This window comes from Mobula birostris, chromosome 3 (genome assembly GCF_030028105.1).
Source record: "Mobula birostris isolate sMobBir1 chromosome 3, sMobBir1.hap1, whole genome shotgun sequence".
Classification (NCBI taxonomy): Eukaryota; Metazoa; Chordata; class Chondrichthyes; order Myliobatiformes; family Myliobatidae; genus Mobula; species Mobula birostris.
Window position 1 is genome coordinate 126582699 of NC_092372.1, and position 10440 is coordinate 126593138.

A 10440-nucleotide genomic window follows, 5' to 3' on the forward strand; every position below is an offset into this window, starting at 1 on the left:
GTGCAAAATCATGTATCAAAAGTAGGGCTTATTTATCCTATTGTTTACATTATTTGTTTAGCAATAAACTTTAAACTCTCTCTGGTCATATACTTTGTATGCATTTGCAGTTAGTTATGGGTGTGTTTTCAGAATTAGAATCAGAATCAGATTTAATATCACCGGCATATGCTGTGAAATTTGTTAACTTTGCTGCAGCAATACAATGAAATACATGATAAATAAATAGAGAAAAAAGTGAGTTACATTAACTCTCTCTCTCTCTCTCTCTCTCTCTATCTATCTCTATCTCTATCTATCTACCTATCTATCTATATATATACTTTTTTAAGTTAAATTAAGTAGTGGAAATTAACAGAAATAAAAATGTAGTGAAGTTGTGTTTATGGATTCAATGTCCATTTAGGTCTCAGATGTCAGAGGGGAAGAAGTTGTTCCTGATTCGCTGAGTGTGTGCCTTCTGTACCTCCTTCCCCATAGCAACAGTATGAAGAGGTCATATCCTGGGTGGTTCCGCAAATTCTGAGCTGGAATTTTTCATCTGAAAGCAGAAGACAGCAAACTGGTATTTCCAAGCTTGAACCAGCACAGGGGAGCTTCCCTGGTTCGATACATTTCCATTTGCATCAGTCCAAGAATCAAAGAGCAGGCATATTCTGTCAGGTATAAATCCTCAAATTGAATTGTTTATCGGTGCAAAACACGGTAAGTAAATTAATTTTACTCACTGAGTAAAGGGTGTCGGCCCGAAATGTCGACTGAACCTCTTCTTATAGATGTTGCCTGGCCTGCTGCGTTCACCAGAATTTTGTGTGTGTTGCTTGAATTTCCAGCATCTGCAGATTTCCTCGTGTTTGCGAGTAAATTAATTTAATGATTTTTCAGATAATCGTGTTTATATGTTTCTGAAAAAAGTATTTTTTACGATGATTATCTATGCTTTTCCAGATTTTACACAATGTCAAAGTCAATTGAAGAAATAATTAAATCTGTTAACTCCACCAGATGTGTGGGGATTGAAATCTGCAACAAAAGCTCGAGCAAAATTTTAACTAGTCCTAAGTAAGTAAACTTCTGTGTAATTCTTTCTTTGTTTTGCAATAGAGAGGTTCAAAGTATTTTATTCAATTAAATACGATTGATGCATTATTGTGATTAAATGTAGAGCTATCATTCTTTGTCCAAGGAAGATTAAAAAGAATTTTTCCTAATACCATCCCGTGTGGCAATGTGTCCAGCTTCATTTCAGAACTGCTTTGGAATGTTTTCACTTTATTGAGAGTATTCCCACTTTTAAATACAAGGTATTTTAGCTTGCATGCCTTTATGTCAGATATGTGAAGATGGTGATTTTTCTACATATAAAGGACGAAGCGATGTGACATCTAAAGAATGATTAGAAATGGTGCGCCTCACAAGATTTGTCTCTTGCAGGACCTACATTTACAGTGGCAAAGTACACACGTCACCTTCCGACCCCATTCAACAGGGACAGAAAGGAGTGTGCGTCATCGAAAAGCGTTCATACTCATTGTGGGGCGCTGTCGGGGTGCTGAGCTACCGTATTGGTAACACCCAGATCTCCCTGCTGGTTTCCAACCCTTACAACTACTTCATGTACAGCATCCAGTGTGCTCTGCATGTCTCCGACGAAATCACTCGGACTGACTACAACTTATATAAAAATATGTACAACGATCATGGATCGGATTCCATGTTGAAGACATCGTGTGAATCACCTCTGAACTTAACGACAAGGGACATATATGTTTTAGTCACTATGTCTAACGAGAATAAAGCAATTCTCAAAATGGATATCAGAGATGCTTAAGTTAACTCTCTGTTAAAGCTCTAACAGTTAATGACGGTTACAAATATCAGCATAGTGAAGCCACTTTACCAGTGCTACCGATAATTTCATCCGATCACCCCACCTTTCATATCATCTTTAATCTTTTTGTTATTGTTTCTCGTTTCTTTCTTTAATGTAATGCACTAACATGACTGGGGTGGCCAAAGCCAAAAATTAATTCCATTTTCTATTAACTCAATGCTTGACAAGTAAATATTTTACCTTCTTATGTTATGAAGAACAGTTTAAGGTTTATTGCTAACTTGACAGCTTATAATTACATTTCCAACAATAAGAGAACAATAATGTTCCAACTGTACTGCTTGTTTTTTTTTGCTTAATGATTTATAAATAATTCAGAGAAAGAACTTTTTGATACCACACCGATGAGACCATTCAGCTCACACAAAAGAGACTGTACTATGTGGTAGGAATAAAGGATTGGCTAGTGAATTCATTTTTCTGTGTATTTTATGTATCAATGACAGGCACTACACTGTAATACAAAGTCCAAGGGTTGTTTTGCTCTGAACTGGAGATATCTTTCAATGTTATTCCACTGAAGGTAGAAGTGGGAGATGTAGATCAGCTTTGGAATTAAGCACAGTTTAGATGCATGTCGAAGTAACTGTCATCATCGATAATAAAGTAAAGAGACTGGGCTCAGAACAGACGCACTCTTATGACTCAAACATATATTTTTATTTTACAAGGAGAAAAGTATGGCCCCTGTCACCCACACAGTTCTGAAGTCCGAACAAAAAACTGCTATTTTTATACAGAATAGGCTTATTGGATATGGATGACTATAAATTGTATATGTTTGAATTCTTTACTTGTAAGATCAATAGCCATTCACAATAGAGGTGTTAAAGTCAATCGAAACTTCAAGCAGACAGGTGATGACATTTTGAAGTCAGTAAAGATAATTGGGCCTTCGTTGTTGGGTAAGTTTCACATCCTTCTATTATTCCTACCTCATCTGTTTTCAGCACCCCTTAAACGTGTAAGGGGACGGAATGTTTTAGGCAGAACTTTCTGGAAAAGGCTCACTACAGAGGCATCACTTGTCTGGCTTGAGTACATACTGTCACAGTCGATCTCCTCTGTAATGAAGCAGTGGTGTCTCCAATATTCTCACTTGCCTGTAACTGCCCCAGGCTATCGTTGGCTTTACTGCAACTTCCACACATTGTCAGAACAATTAATTCAATAAAATTAAAGAGTATTTTCTGAATGGCATTGTAATTATCATGTCAGATAGTGATTGATTAAAGGGTCACAGGTCTGATGGTGAATGGAGATATGAAGTGCCGTTGTGTATTGCACTGTTGTCATACATAAAGGTGCCTGGTGAGGGTTCTGTGATTAACAAAGCCAAGCAATAACTAAATATATATAACAGTTGTTACAGTGACTGGCGATGCCAACTACACTGGTAAATGGAAATAACTTGTGTCATGATGATTGTATTAGCTGAAATTGGCGTATGTAGTGTTCATTGAACAATTCTGAAAGGAGATGGTATATTTCATGGTCATAGTGGAAGTTAGGGAACGTGTGTCAGTGAATGGATCTGATACTTGTTAATATCACTGGGACAATGTTTGTGCGCTGACAGTATTATTCTATGGTGATTGGAGATGAAATGTACAAAGGGGATTGAAGCTGGCATATCTCAGAATGTTTACATTACCACACGTAATGGTGACTGAAATGCACAACAAACAGGCAACTGGAAATACAGCAGACTGGGATGATGATAATGACGTGTACAATAGTGTCTGGATATGGCATGCGATGCAGTTGCTATGATGACCGGCCATATATTTACATTATGTGTGGTACCGATTGCTGATGGTACAGTACTGTATGACAGTTTTAGGCACAGATACAGTATATAGCTAGGGTGCATAAGACTTTTGCACAATACTGTATTTGCCAACGTGGAGCGGAGAGTGAGTGTAAATCTGGCAGGAGCAAAGGATGTTGGGAATGGCGAGGATGGCACTGTGGGAGGTGTGTGGGACAGGTAGTGGAGAAGGAATGCCAGTGGCAGGGTGGTGCGGGTGCAGACACACCAAGCCTTGAGACACCAGGCAAGGTCACTCAATTCCAAACAATTGGTTTATTGTTCATTAAAGAATGTCTCTCTGGTGGTTCCCACTGCCTCCCTCTCCCTTTCCCTTGTCCTAACCATGAATCCCCTCAACCTACCCTGTTCCCATCGCAGTCAACAATAGAGAACGCATCAGATAATTCTCCAGAATTTCCACCATTTCAATGGAAATGGATCCTGCCACCAAGTATATCTCCACGGGTAAACTATGGGCCATTAATTTCAGAGATAAAAGCAGATATACATAGATGGAATCTTATCGCTTTTTAAAGTCTAAATTCAAGGATAAATGCCATAAAAATGAATACTCTCCCTCAGTTATTTTACTTTTTCTGGACTTTACCTGTGGAGGTAGACGATAATCAATTTAGAGAATGGGACAAATGGATTTCCTGTCTTATCTAGCAAGGAAAGAAACCTAGAAATCGATTTAACACTTCACAGTTAGGAAAGGAAGGAGGAGGTATAGCACTTCTTTGTTTGAGAAAATATTTTTATGCTTCACAGATAACCCCTCTGTTATATTGGTGTAATGGGGAATACGAGGCTAGATGGAAGAAAATAGAATTTGGATTGATTGACAGTTTTCCTCCACAGGCCGCAATTGTGGACAAAGGATTGATGGCACAATTGGAAAAGATTAAAAACAGCTGGATAAATCTCACACTAAAAATATGGCAGAAAGTGGTTAGTTCATGTGGAATCGACAACATGTTAAAACTTTTCATATGGTGTGCTTATGATACCGAATTCCTTCTCAGCAGAGGAGATAAAAGATTTGAACCATGGATAAAGAAAGGTCTTACAACCTACCTCTCATTCACACATAAGGGTGCATTACAAAGCTTTTAATCCCTAATTTAATCCTAATTTTTTTTAGGTACCTTCAAGAACAACACTACTTTAACCAGAGCTGTAGATATACTGACTTATCAACAGCAGAATTAGAATTTTTGAGGATTCTGAAATTGGCTTACAGCTTAATACCAAGTAAATCAATTTCCCGATTATATAATACCTTATCTCATGCCAAAAATGAAAACACATTGTATATTAAAGAGAAGTCTTAAAAAGAAGCAGGGTTGGTACTTTCAAAGGAGGCTTGGGGGAAAATATGCAGCTTTCAGTAGTCTTCAACTAACCCTTTGGTTTGGAGAGAACATTGCTGGCAAAATATAAGATACTTCAAGACCCCATATCAGGAAAAATATAAAGACACAAACGTGGCGTGTTGGAGAAGGTGTGGCTTCAAGGAGGCAGATCACTTTCATATCTTTTGGGATTGCCCTGAATTAAGTTTATACTGGAAAGATATACACAGAACATTAGTTAAGGTTTTAAGACTCAGATACCTCTGAACTTGGAGACTCTCTATTTGGGGAATGTATTGTTTTTGGAGCAGAAGAAATCTTTTTGCGACAAGTAAGAAATCAATCACCAGAAAGTGGCTAAATCCAACCTCACCTATTTTAGAAGATTGGCATGAAATTATCCTGGAAATATTTAAAATAGAAAAGATGACTTACTCTCTGAGAATTCCAGAACTAAAAAATTATTAAATTTGGAATAAATGCATTGAATTTATAACCCCAATGCGAGCAGACTTTAGATGACTCTCCCTAAGGTTCCTACTGATTTCGTCATCAATATAGTTATAGTGTTAACGTAAGCTCCCTTGGTTAGAATGTTCTCTGTTTTATTTATGGACACTGCCAGACACTCTGAACCAGTTTTCTCGCTTTGACAGTCAGAATGGAGAAGTTGGCATCCAGTCAGCACTAACAGAGAAGGATGACCCTATACAATTACACCAACACCAGGTCAGATCGGCCCTGCACGGAGTCAATGCGAGGAAAGCAGCCAGCCCAGATGGAGTCACCAGAAGGATTCTTAAGGACTGCGCAGATCAACTAGCGGGAGTATTTACTACCATCTTCAACCTCTCGCTACTACAGTCTGTAGTCCCCACCTGCCTTAAGTCAGCCACAATAATACCCATACCAAAGAAAAGTACAGTGAACTGCCTTAATGACTATCGCCCAGTTGCTCTAACTCCTATTATCGTGAAATGTTTTGAGAGACTCATACTGTCTTATATTAAATCTGTCATACCTGCTGACCTTGATAAATACCAGTTTGCGTATCGTGCAAACAGATCGACAGAGGATGCAGTCATCACAGCTCTCCGCACAGCCCTTACAAACCTGGATCAGGATAACACCTTTGTAAGAATGCTGTTTGTGGATTACAGCTCAGCCTTTAATACAGTCATTCCCTACAAACTGGAGCAGAAATTGAGCAACCCGGGCCTTGGCAGTTCACTGTGCTCATGGATACTGGATTTTCTGAGTAACAGACCCCGAAGTGTCAGGATGGGAGAACACACATCATCTACTCTCATCCTGAACACCGGTACACCACAGGGGTGTGTTCTCAGCCCCATCCTCTATTCCCTTTTCACCCATGACTGCTCTACCATTCACTCCACCAACACCATTGTCAAATTTGCTGACGATACCACCCTAATAGGTATCATATCAGACGGTGATGAGACAGCCTGTAGGGAGGAGGTACAGCATTTGACAGAATGGTGTTGTCATAATAACCTGGACTTGAACATCACAAAAGCCAAGCAGCTGATATAGACTTCAGGAAATCAAAGCGCGTCGAGCACTCTGCTCTGCACATATACGGGAAAGAGGTGGAGAGAGTAGAGAGTTTCAAGTTGCTCGGAGTCCACATCTCGGCTGACCTCACCTGGACTGCCCATATCTCTTATCAGGTGGGGAAGGCCCAACAGAGGCTCTACTTCCTAAGGAAGCTAAAGCACGCTCTCCTCCCTCATCACCTGCTGATCAACTTCTATCGGACAACTATAGAGAGCCTCCTGACGCATTGCTGTGCAGTGTGGTTTGCCAGCTGCACAGAACAGAACAGGAAGGACTTGCAGTGGGTGGTGAGGGTAGCAGAGCGGGTTATTGGCACAACATTACCCTCCCTCAGAGACATTTATACTGGCAGACTTCAAAAGAAGGCTACTTGTATTTCAAAGGATCACACTCATCCTGGACATCACCTGTTTTCCTCTCTACCTTCTGGGAAGAGATACAGAGCATTAAGGACGAAAACAAAGAGACTCCTTAACAGCTTCTACCCACAAGCAGTGAAATGTATAACACCCCCTTCCCTTCTCCTGCCCCCCTCCTAAGACGGCGGCAGCTAAATGCATCACACTTCCAGGAATGGCAGGTGTGCAATAGTCCTAACCCCCCCCATCCATATATTATTAATTTTGGACTGCACTCCTGAGGTTTTAGAGTTTATTTTATGTATATATTCTTTGTCATGCTGCAAAACGTTGAGCTGCTAAACCGTGTTTCATTGCTCCACAACAATGACAAAGATATAAAGATAAAGATAAAGAAAGATAAACATGGAATTAATACAAGTAACAGAAAAGATTTGGGAAAAAATTATAGAATGAAGTAAATAAGAACACAGGGATGGGATAAGTATATCTGTGGGTTGGAGCAAATATGAATGTGTACTTTTGAATGTATAAATATATACAGAAAATATTTTTATATGTAAAAATGTTTGTGTAATACTTGTGAATACCTTTCCTAAATAATAAAAAAATATTAAAAAAATTAAAAAATCATCTTACAGTCACCCGTCACCTTACCTGTGGTAAGGAGATTTAAAATACCTCTTCCAGGGCCCTGCACTAGCTTCTCACAAAGTTTGCTTTTAAATATCAATAAAAAGCTTCGTGTGGTCATGCAATACAATGTAGATATTTAGCGGAAGCATTTTGAAGCTGGTACTTGCTGTTTATCACTACAATTCACCACTAGCTAGATCTTTCTTTCATCTTCCCTTCCAAATACATTCCAAAATGAACCCCCCCCCCCCCCCCGGCAAATCTTGGTCTATTTTTTTTGCTGTGCACTCACTACTCCCCTTCTCATGGCATTTCCTCATTCCACACCTGACCCTTTCCGGTGAAGCAGGCACTTGATAACCAATTGCCACAGCACAGGATAGTTTATTCAATGCTTTGAAGTCTAGTTTTGGTCATTGCTGAGACAGGCTGCCCAGTCATGCAGCTGTTGCTGTGGCTCTAGGCTTCCAACTGGAAGAGGAAGCACAACTTTCCTTATCTACTTTTGCTACGTCTACTGCTGGCAGAATCACCTTTCTTTTAGGAAAGTGGCTGCTGAAAACGCACGACCGAAGCAGTTTTCTCTCAAGCTTGTCATGCCACAATATCATATTAACCCTTACAACGATACAAAGAGAACTACAGGAGTGAGATTTGTTGGACCCAGGATAGATGCTCTGAGATACTGACACCCAGAGTTTGAAGCTTTTCGATCTCTCCACTGCTGGCCCCTTACTGAGGATTGGTGTGCATTCTGACTTCCCTTTCCTGAAGTTCACAGTCAAGAGACAGCTGACAGAACAAGTGCCGCTGGTCAGGATGAACACGGATGCTGAAGGCTCATTTCAGTGCAGAATAACCCCAAGAGACTGAAGGAACAGTTGATCCCCAATCTCAATCAGGAAGAATCACATCCTCGCCCGTTTCCCAGCGGCTTCAACCACAGTCTGGTATATCACCAGGTGTAGCCTCTTCTACTTTATCCCCTACTCCTATCTGTGCTTAGCCACATGAAACACCCTTTCAGATTTGGTCTATCTCCCCTTCAGCCTCCCTCCTCCTCTCCCCCTCTTCCTTTCTCTATCTCCTTTCCCTCTCCTTTTCCCCACCCCCTCCCCTACTCCCTCTGTTCCTCTCTTCTCCCTCAATCCCTCTCTCTCTCTTCAACACTCTCATTCCTCTCTCTCTATCCTCCTGCCATTCCCTCTTCCCCTCCTCCTCTCTATCTCTCCCACTCTTGCCCTCACTGTCCCCCTCCGCCTCTCCCCTACCTCTCTCTCCCTCCCTTTTTCTTTACTCCAGTTCTCCATCTTCCCCTGTTCCTATTCCCGTATCCCTTTTCCCCTCACTCTGCCTCTCCTCCATTACCCCTCTCCCTCTACCTTATCCTCTCTCCTGCTCCCTCCCTCTCTCTTCCTCTTGTTCTATCCCCCTCTCTCTATCTCAGTGCAATACTTTTCTCTCTCTCACCCCTCCCTCTCCCCTCTCCTCCCCTCCCTCACTCTGTCCCCCTCCCTATCTTTCCCTCTCTCTCTCCCCCTCCCTCTTCCTCTTACCTGATATCACTCCCCTCTCTCTTTCTCCCTTCTCTCTCTCTCTCCCCTTTTTATATTTTTTTCTTCACACCCATTTACACAATTGAGCTATCTCTTTGAAATTTTATTGTCAATGTGTTACTTGCCAATTTGCAATTTTTTCCCCTTCCCAATCTTTTCTAAACACCATGTATCCAGGAATGTTAAATTTTAATTCCTGTCCATGTCGAGCACAGTTCTCTTCACTTGGAGCCTGTGCTGTCATCATCTATGACTATTTATGCCTACAGTACACCAAGTTTTGCCTTTATACATAGAGATTCTAAGCGTCTTTTTGCCTTCCTCTATATTACTTTGTTCCATCCCATGACTAGATTTACTTGCTAATAAATCAGGTGCACAAGTTAATTTTGTTATGTAGATGGTCAGCTCAATGATTGCAAATAGCACAGACGGAATGAGATTGCCTAGCATGCATCTGCAGAATCGACATATCTTCTGTAGTTTTCCCTATCTTCATAACCGCACCAGATGGATTGATATAAAAAGAATGCAGGTTTACTGCTGTATGCAAGTGAATATTGCACTACCCATGCACTGGGTAAACTAAACATACTTTTTGTTGGAAGCCCTCTTTACTGATGAATACAGCTCTCCAAAATGAATGAAAATCATGGGAATTTCACATCAGAAATTACTTCTGTCTTTTGCAAACATAATGCAACATACAACAGTACAGCATAGGAAAAGGACCTTCAGCTCATAATGAATCAGCTAAAAAGTGAATCAAAAATCCCCCAAAAACTAATCCCTCTTACCTACACAACTCCCTTATCCCACCATCTTCCTCTTATTCATGTGCCTATCTAAACGTCTCTTAAAAGCCTCCAATAGATTTGCTTCTACTAACATACCAGGCAGCGCATTCCAGGTGTCCACCAATCTCTGAGTAAAATACTTACCCCTCACATCCTACCCCCTCTCACCTTCAGTGCATGCCATCTGGTATTAGACATTTGTTATTTCTTGCTCCTGGAAACACCACAGCCTTTATTTATCAATACACCATACACAACCCGTCTAGCCCTTAGGAAAAACCCATCTAATGAAGTAACGAAACCATCAAGATTGCAGGAACACTTCCACAAAAGACACCCTGAAAAGGCTACTTATGGTATTACTCAATTCCAGAAGATTGAACAAGCATTTGAAAAGTGTTAACATACTTTAGTCATTTGCCAAGAAAGCTAAAAATGACCTTGATAGTGGT

The 10440-nt window shown here is 40.5% G+C and overlaps 1 long non-coding RNA gene across 1 annotated transcript; it reads left to right on the forward strand.

Annotated features, from left to right (window-relative positions):
- The first annotated feature begins 496 nt into the window (after window positions 1-496).
- LOC140194696 (uncharacterized) lies at window positions 497-2305 on the forward strand. The gene is made up of 3 exons (XR_011885270.1): window positions 497-705; window positions 949-1062; window positions 1435-2305. It is a non-coding gene; the product is annotated as an uncharacterized lncRNA (long non-coding RNA).
- Window positions 2306-10440: the final 8135 nt, after the last annotated feature.